The sequence below is a fragment of the Lycium barbarum genome, chromosome 4 (assembly GCF_019175385.1).
Source record: "Lycium barbarum isolate Lr01 chromosome 4, ASM1917538v2, whole genome shotgun sequence".
Lineage (NCBI taxonomy): Eukaryota > Viridiplantae > Streptophyta > Magnoliopsida > Solanales > Solanaceae > Lycium > Lycium barbarum.
Genome location: NC_083340.1, coordinates 119,712,735 through 119,721,320, shown reverse-complemented (window position 1 = coordinate 119,721,320; position 8,586 = coordinate 119,712,735). Strand labels below are relative to the sequence as shown.

Below are 8,586 nucleotides of genomic sequence, written 5' to 3'. Positions count from 1 at the left end.
CATATATATATATATATATATTTATTTTATTTATGAGTCGTGTTTTAAATTAATTAAGTCCTAATGGACTAATAATTAGTTTTATCTTTTTTATTATTTTTCCTCGACCCTCCATATATATATATATATATATATATATATATATATATATATATACAAAAGGACCAAGCCCAACATTTTCCAAATAAAAGGCCTAGGCCCAGTCCAATATGGACCAGGACCTGGTCCACTGTCAATTAAAAGAGATGGAGTAATACTCCTCTCTTCCGTCTCATTTTACAAAGACCCTAGGGGTCTGTTAGCAAAAAGAGAAGAGGGGAGGCGGCTAAGGGTAAAACCCTAGCGCCGCCTCACTGTTCCTCCACCACCCGCCTTTCAGTCCTGTCCCATCGTATAGTAGGCATGTAGCGTGAGGAGAGAAGGCGAAGCCATTAATGCTCCGTCCTTCTCTCCCCAAAAATCGGCCAAATAGACCCTTGAAGGTACGAACCCTTCTTTTTTATATATTTTTCATCATTATTATTAGTATTGAAGCTTGTAGACCGTTGATTTCATTTTTGTACCTTGAATCTGGACCGTGTGTTGGATTTGTGAGTGAGACTTGTGTAAATCCACAAGTCCCACATCGGTAGTTTGTGATTTGAGAAGCATTCTGGGGTTTCTATAAATAGAAACCCTCATTTGTTCGAAAAGAAGGTTGGAAACCAAAAAGAGGCTGAAAATTACGATTTTTAAGTCTTAAGAGTTCCATAAGTAAAAAATTTTGGTTTTAAACCTAAGGGTTTCAGTTTTCTAGTTCTAAAATTTGTCTTTCATTTGTTTGTGTGGTGTTTTGGTGGCCTTAGTTTGGCATTGGAGCACAAAAGCCTCCAAGTCCATCACTTGACCCCGGTTGCACTCACAAAAGGTAAATACTTTTTAGTTTATTGCTTTATATTTAGATTTCTGTTAAGTTTAGTTAATAAGGTTATGGTTGGTTTATGATAAAGCTTAGGTAGTGTTTTAATTTATTGCTTTTTATACTTAGATTCTGTTTATTTGATGCTTAGGTAATATGATTATGTGTGGTTTATGATAGAGTTTAAGTTAGTACTTTAGCTTTATGCCTTCATATCTAGATTCTGTCTACATTATACTTAGTCAAATGTGATTTTGTGTGGTTTAGGATAAAATTTAGGATAATATGATGGTTTATTACCTTTCCTTTCAGTTTCTGTCTATACTATGCTTAGTTAATGTGATTGTTTGTGGTTTAGGACAAATTTCAACCTGGTGTGCTTGTTATGATTGTCTTTTTTTTTTTTTTTTAGATTTTATCTATATTATACTCACTTAATGAGATTATGTGGGGCTTAGAACATAGTTCAAGTTGATAGGCTTGTTGTGACTCAGATTTTCCCTTTGGAACTTTTATTCATATCATGTTTGCTTAATATGATTAGGTGTCATTTCTGTGTATGGTTTGGAATAAAGCCTAAGTAGAGATGCTTGTTTTGACTTGGCATTTCCATTTAGATCTTCTGATTAGGTCCTGTTGGTTTAGTGGTGACTAAGAGTATTTAAGTGTGGCTTAGGCTATAGTTTGAGTTAAGGAGTTTGTTTGATTTGGATTTCTCTCTTGATTTTCAGTTCCTTCATGATTGTCCAAAGACCATTAAATGCTTTATGTGAGGGTCTGGGATGTAGTTTAAGTTAATGTATTTGATTGATGTGTGTTATAAGTCCTGTGTTTTAAATTGGGGTCAAAGTGGGTCTGTTAAAAGTCATGAGGGGTCTATTCCTATGCGTCCCATGTGATAGGCTTGGTTCGGGGGGGAGGGGGGTGGGGTTAGTTTGAAGTCACAGTCTCTGTGAGTGACTTACTTGCCTTATGTTCTTGTTGTTATTCATTTGGGGATGTGTCTTGGTCTGATGGTGAATTTAGGAGGGGGTCAAGAGGAAGTTTGAAGTAAGTTGTCTGATCCGGTTATTGTGTGTCCTACCTATCCATGTGTTAGTTGGAAAGTTTGAAGTCTTGAACCTAGTTTGATCATGGTTTGTCCTGTTTGATCATATGTCTGTTTTGAGAAGTTGAGAGTTTGATATGAATTAACTCTGGTCTGATCATTATTTGTCCCTTTTTAAACATGTGTCTGTTCGGAAGTTAAAATCTTGTTGTGGAGGGATTTAGTCTGCTTATTATTTGTCTTGCTTGATCGTATGTTAGTTGGGAAGTTTTGAAGTCTTGGACCTAGTCTGGTTATTGTTTGTCTCACTTGACCATATGTTAGTTGGGAAGTCTGGGGTCATGTTATGAAGGGACCCAACCTGGTCATTGTTTGTCCTAATTGATCATGTGTTTATTTGAAAAGTTGAAAGCCTAAAAGGAACTGGACCTGGTCTGACCATCACTTGTTCTACTTAATCATGTTGTTTGTTTGGGAGTTAAAGTTTGATATGTGTTAGACCTAGCCTGATCATGTATATCCTATCTAGTGATGCTTTGATGCTAAAAGAGTGAAAGTGTACTGTGTGTTTTTTGTGGAATTCTAATTGTTTTACTTGGTAACCTGCTTGGCCTTAAGGGTGTTGGTGGTTACAAGGGAATTAAATGCCTTTGTTTGGCCTGATCCCTGCTGTTTCATCTAAGTCATACCTGTTTTGGTTGAAACTTGGCATTTTGGGTTACATTAATGTGTATTGAAATAAAGGTCTTTAAAAATGATTCTGGGAAGGGGAAGGGATTTAAATGATCAAAAGTGTTTCTTTTTGCTTTGCCTTTGTCTGATTGTCTTGCTTTTTGGTAAGTGTGAAAGTTTGCTGAATCTACCTCTAAGTAAGACCTGTGGAGTGTTGTAGTTGTGTGGTGGTTGAGTCTAAAAGGTCTGCACTATTGCCAAAATGAACTGGATGCAGAGCAGTTCTAAGATGGTCTTTTGCTAAAATGGCAAATCTCTTAGTCTAACAGGTTGGTTAAGAGGTAATTGTCATATTTGTCTTAATCTAGCAATGAGATGTACTTACTCTGATAAAAAGGGCACAAAAAGAAGGGTTTAAAGATTGGTAGTTTGACAAGGAGTGTGTATATGTGTGAGTCTTTTGGTCCCTCATGTGTAGAAACTGTCCATGAATCATGTTTGTGTGAAGAAAAGCTTTATTTTGTGGGCTGATCATCTAGTTATGCTAACTGCAAAGATAAAAAAAAAAAAAAAAAAAGGGAGGCTAATGGGATCTTTATCATGAAATTTGCTATAGTTTGTCCTTGTGTGTTTTTTCCTGGATAATGTTGTGCTTCCCTTTTGATGTTGGGAACTAAGTTCTTTTAAAAAAGAATGATAATAAGACCAGAATAATGAATTGAAGTCTGTTGTTTTCTTCCTCTGTGTGATTTAATCCTGATAGTAAAAGTAATGTGTGTGTTATATCCCGCATTTTGCACATTCGGATATTTTAAGGTAATTGCGACAAGTTAAGGACAAGGCTATATTTTGACCTTGTTTAATACATAAGTTGTTTATGAAAAAAAATTTGATGTGGAAATATTAAGAATGGCCAGGGGTAAAAAGGGAAATTCGCAAGATGGCTCATAGAAATGTGGAGGAAGCCTAAGGGCAAATTTGGAATTAGGAAAACAAATTTTCATGAATTACAAAAAAAAAAAAAAAAAGAGTGGGCTTGAATTAAGGGGCCATTTGGCCGTCTAACATGAAATGGGCCAAGGTCCACATGGAATTAAAATAAATAGCCCAAAAGATGACTTATTAGTCATAATATTCATCTTTTATGCTTGGAAATTTCAAGAAACTTGAAGAGAAGACAAGAGAGGCCATTCGGCCATGGTCTTGGCCGAGCAAGTCCATGGAAAATTGACCAAGAAAAATTATTTTCTTCTTGCTTTCCTACCAATTGGAACGTCCTTAACAACATGGAGTGGTTGTTGGAGCAAGCAAACCATTTATTTGTGCAAACATACACTCCTAGCCAAGTGAAGAGATGTGTGGAGAAAGGTATGTGTTCAATCTTCTTTTTCATATGTTATGGATGATTTGTGAATATTGTAGTATGTGGAAATGGATGGAACCCATGAAATATGCATGTGGGTGGTATGGTCGAATGGGAGTAGTATTGTGTAGATACGACGAAATGATTTTATTTAGTAGTTTGATTGTTGTTGTTGTTGTTGTGAATTCCATAATAAAAACGAAGAATTAATGGTTTGAAATAAAGTTGAAATTGTGGTGGGAGTGTTGAAGAAGTTAGTATGACATTAGCATGGTTTCTTATACTTGTAGGAATGATATTGCTAATGTGTAGCATGTAAATATAATTCATGAATTTGGAAGTGAGACATGTGTTTGGAATATTGTAAGTTGGGTTGTTGTGTTTGAATTTGAAAGAAGGAAATGTGTCGTTATTATCCTTATTGAATTTGGAAGGTTTCGGGTGAAGTAAAATGTTGATTGGGTTGTTTGGAATATTATGTGAATTGTTTGAAGTATTCTTGAATCATGTTAGAATGATTTCGGGCAAATACTTGAATGTGGGATCATTGGTGTTAACTTGACTATATGTGACTGAATTGGATATAAATGAAAAGCCGTTGAATTATGTGACGAAGGTTGTTAATATTAGAATATATTTTGGATTGATTGTTGAAGTTGTTAGTATAATTGTTGGTATTGTTGTTGATAAATTGGCCGAGTTAGATTCTCGGGGATGGTGTATTTACAGGGGAAATGCTGCCGAAATTTCGGCAGATTATAAGTGAGTTTATTTGAAAGACTAAGACAAGTATATGTCGATGAGTCTAATGATTATGTCAATTCTCTTGAATGTAGACTAGCAAGTTTGGACGAATAAGCGTAGTTAATTGGACGTGGGACAGGTATGTAAGGCTTACCCTTTCTTTCTTTTGGCATGATCTTTATGAAATGAACAAATGACGTATATGTATGATTTCAAAGAAACCCCCCTTCTTAGAGCCACTAGGATGGCTAATATCCTTGATTTCCATAAGCTATTTCATATGGTTTTGATACGTATCTATGATGTCCGAAGTTCTGTTTGATATGTTTCCGAATGGCATTCGAAAGAAAATTGATATGACTAAAGTTTTGATTTTCAAATGATAGCACGTTTGATTATTCCACTGAGTCCTTGATGTATTTTGATACGTACATATGGTTCCAAAAGCTCTATCTGATTTGATCACGATATCCGAAAGGTACTTGGTATGATTGTTGCTTTGATTTTCCAAAAATGGCTTCTGAAACGTTCGTAGAAGGTTCTGTACTTGAAACGCTCATAACTTTCTTATACTAAGTCGGATTGACCCGAAACTTGTTTATGAGCCTTTAGATGTCGGTAAGTGTACGTATCTATCGAGTCTTGATTTATGTGCATGTGGTTTCGCACTACTCTGTTTGTGGAAGTCTCAATATATCTATTCACCGAGTCCTGGGCCGGGTATGTTATCGTGCGCACTCCTCTGTATTGTTCACCAAGTCCCTCTCACTTGCAGGTCGGGACACGTTATATGTATGTGTATATGATGATATGATGATACGGGGATGACAGCCAGGATGGCATATTATGACTTTATTCACCGAGACCCGCAATAGAGGGCCGGGACACGTTAAGTATATATGAGACATGATGCTGACATGCCTGATTCTATCCACCGAGTCCCTCAATAGAGGGCCGGGACACGTTATATGTATACATGATATATGATGTTTACATGCATGATCTTATCCACCGAGTCCCTCACTTGAGGGCCGGGACACGTTACACATATATGATATATGATGTGGACATGTATGATTTTATCCACCGAGTCCCTCACTGGAGGGCCGGGACACGTTATCTGTATATATGATATATGATGTGCATATGCATGATTTTCATTTAAAAAGGCAAGTGCTTTGATGTTTTAAAAGGTCATACTTGATTCTGGTAAATCTCTGCTTCAGTTATAAGCTCCCTTTTTTTGTATTCCATGCCTTACATGCTCAGTACATATTCCGTACTGACCCCCTTTCTTTGGGGGCTGCGTTTCATGCCACGCAGGTACACCCAGATGAGTAGAAGATATTACTAGAAGATGTTCCAGCAGGATTGGCGAGCTCCCCTTCCTTCCGGAGCGTTGCCGAGTCGGAGTTTGTATGTTATGATGTCTGGATTGATGTTAGAGACTTTGCAGACAGAGTTGTGGATATAGAATGTCAGTTTTGTAAGCGGCTCCATTAGCTGATATATCATTCTGTGTTATGTGATAAATTCTATATGATTACAGATTTTGTTTGATTTGAGAACAATGAGAAAGAATATTTCTGAAAGCTTTACTATGTGTTTCATCCTTATTTGATTTAAAAGTCCAAAGGGATTATGTGTGTACTAAGAGTCAGAGGGTTCGCTCGGCCCTAAATAAGGGTCGGGTGCGCATCATACCCTAGTGAGTTTAGGGTGTGACAGTGTGTCTCCTTTTAGAACACAATATGGTTAAGAGTAAGATCCTGTCTGGATGATCATTTGGCTTAAAGTTGTTCAGGAACACTAGTTTGTTATTGTTTGCTATGTTGTTTATGAGGGGTCTGTTTCTATGTATTCATATTTGAATTTGGCAATTGTTATACCCCAGTTCGCTGCCGAAGAAATAGTTCCACGTTGCGCTAAAATCTCCTGCGAAACTAAAAACTAGATAAAAATAGTCAGTAAGAATAAATATTGAAATACAGCGATGCAAGCGCGGTGCAATGCTGCTGCGAGCATATGCAGGGCATCAACAAAATAATAATAAAACAAGGCAGGTGCGGTGCAATGTCTTTATGCGGAGATTTAGAAAGGCGGTGCATGGCCCACGTGATATGCGAAAGAGATGCAAGGGCGGTGCTCCGCTTTATGCAGAAAATTAAAAGGGCGGTGCATGGCCCAAGCAATATATGAAAGCGATGCAAAGGGCGGTGCACGTCTTTATGCATAAAATTAAAAGGTGGTGCTCAGCCTTATGCAGAAGTTTGAAAGGGCGGTTCATGGCTCAGGCAATATATGAAAGCGATGCAAAGGGCGGTGCAAAACCCATGCATCATATGAGAGGCGGTGCACAACTTTATGCAGAAATTTAGAAGGGCGGTGCATGGCCCAGGCAATATATGGAAACAATGCAAAGGGCGGTGCGCAGCCCATGCCTCATGCGAAGGGCGGTGCACAGCCTTATGCAGAAATTTAAAAGGGCGGTGCATAGCCCAAAATGTCCTATTAAAGGCGGATTAGCCTAAACTGCCCTATTAAAGGCGGACTAGCCTAAAATGTTCAATTAAAGGCGAACAAGTCTAAAGTGTCCTATTAAAGGCGGACGAGCCTAAAACGTTCAATTAAAGGCGAACAAATCTAAAGTGTCCTATTAAAGGCGGACGAGCCTAAAACGTTCAATTAAAGGCGAACAAGTCTAAAGTGTCCTATTAAAGGCGGACGAGCCTAAATGTTCAATTAAAGGCGAACAAGTCTAAAGTGTCCTATTAAAGGCGGACGAGCCTAAATGTCCAATTAAAGGCGGACGAGCCTAAAATGTCCAATTAAAGGCGGACGAGCCTAAAATGTCCAATTAAAGGCGGACGAGCCTAAAATGTCCAATTAAAGGCGGACGAGCCTAAAATGTCGGTGCTTTTGCGAACAATGATGTTGCGTCTTTGCAGGGCATTTGAAGGTGATAATGTAATGCAGGTGCGGTGCGATGCGGCTGCGCATACACAGGGGCATTTGAAAATAATAAAGCCATGCAAGTGCGGTGCAATGCGAGCAATGATGCAGTGCTTTCGTAGGGTATTTAGTGCATATGCAGCGCTTTGGTTCGTGTTGACTCTGAAGATTTGGCTCTCGACGCTTTATGCTTCCAACTTTGTCTGGACTTGTAAATTCCGCCTATTTCTGAGTCTTGGCTAACTGGGACTGTGACGCACTGTGAAGAGCGTCCTTTTTCCCAAGTTTCCCTTTTGCCTGATGACTCTGTTAGCCATATACTCCTTCATGTTTCTCGATATCTCTTGCGATGATGCCCTAAAAAAATTTGTCCCAGTTTTGGCGCAGGAGGATGTTGGGCTGCGATGACGCCTTTAAAATTTGTCCCAGTTTCTGGCACGGAAGGATATTGAGCTTTTCGCAAACGACGAATCCCACTGAGGGAATCGGGTCGAGCGTAGTTCAGGTTACAAAGCAGAATGAAATTGAGATGGAAAACGGTGCTCGGCCTTATGCAAAAGCATCAAGAGGGCGGTGCTAAGACCATGCGACAGATAGAAGGCGGCGCTCAGCTTTTGCAGAAATTCCAAGGGGCGGTGCACAGCCCATGCGATATATAAAAGGCAGTGCTCAGCCTTAAATGTCCTATTAAAGGCAGACTAGTCTAAAATGTCCGATTAAAGGCGGGCGAGCCTAAAATGTCCACTTAAAGGCGGAAGAGCCTAAAATGTCCAATTAAAGGCGAACGAGCCTAAATGTCCAATTAAAGGCGGAAGAGCCTAAAATGTCCAATTAAAGGCGGACGAGCCTAAATGTCCTATTAAAGGCGGACTAGCCTATAATGTCCAATTAAAGGTGGACGAGCCTATA

At 38.7% G+C, this 8,586-nt stretch overlaps 1 long non-coding RNA gene across 1 annotated transcript; it reads left to right on the top strand.

Annotated features, from left to right (window-relative positions):
* The first annotated feature begins 293 nt into the window (after window positions 1-293).
* Window positions 294-6,299, top strand: LOC132638539 (uncharacterized). Its single transcript, XR_009581786.1, has 4 exons — window positions 294-482; window positions 846-907; window positions 4,818-4,864; window positions 6,049-6,299. It is a non-coding gene; the product is annotated as an uncharacterized LOC132638539 (long non-coding RNA).
* The last annotated feature ends 2,287 nt before the right edge of the window (window positions 6,300-8,586 follow it).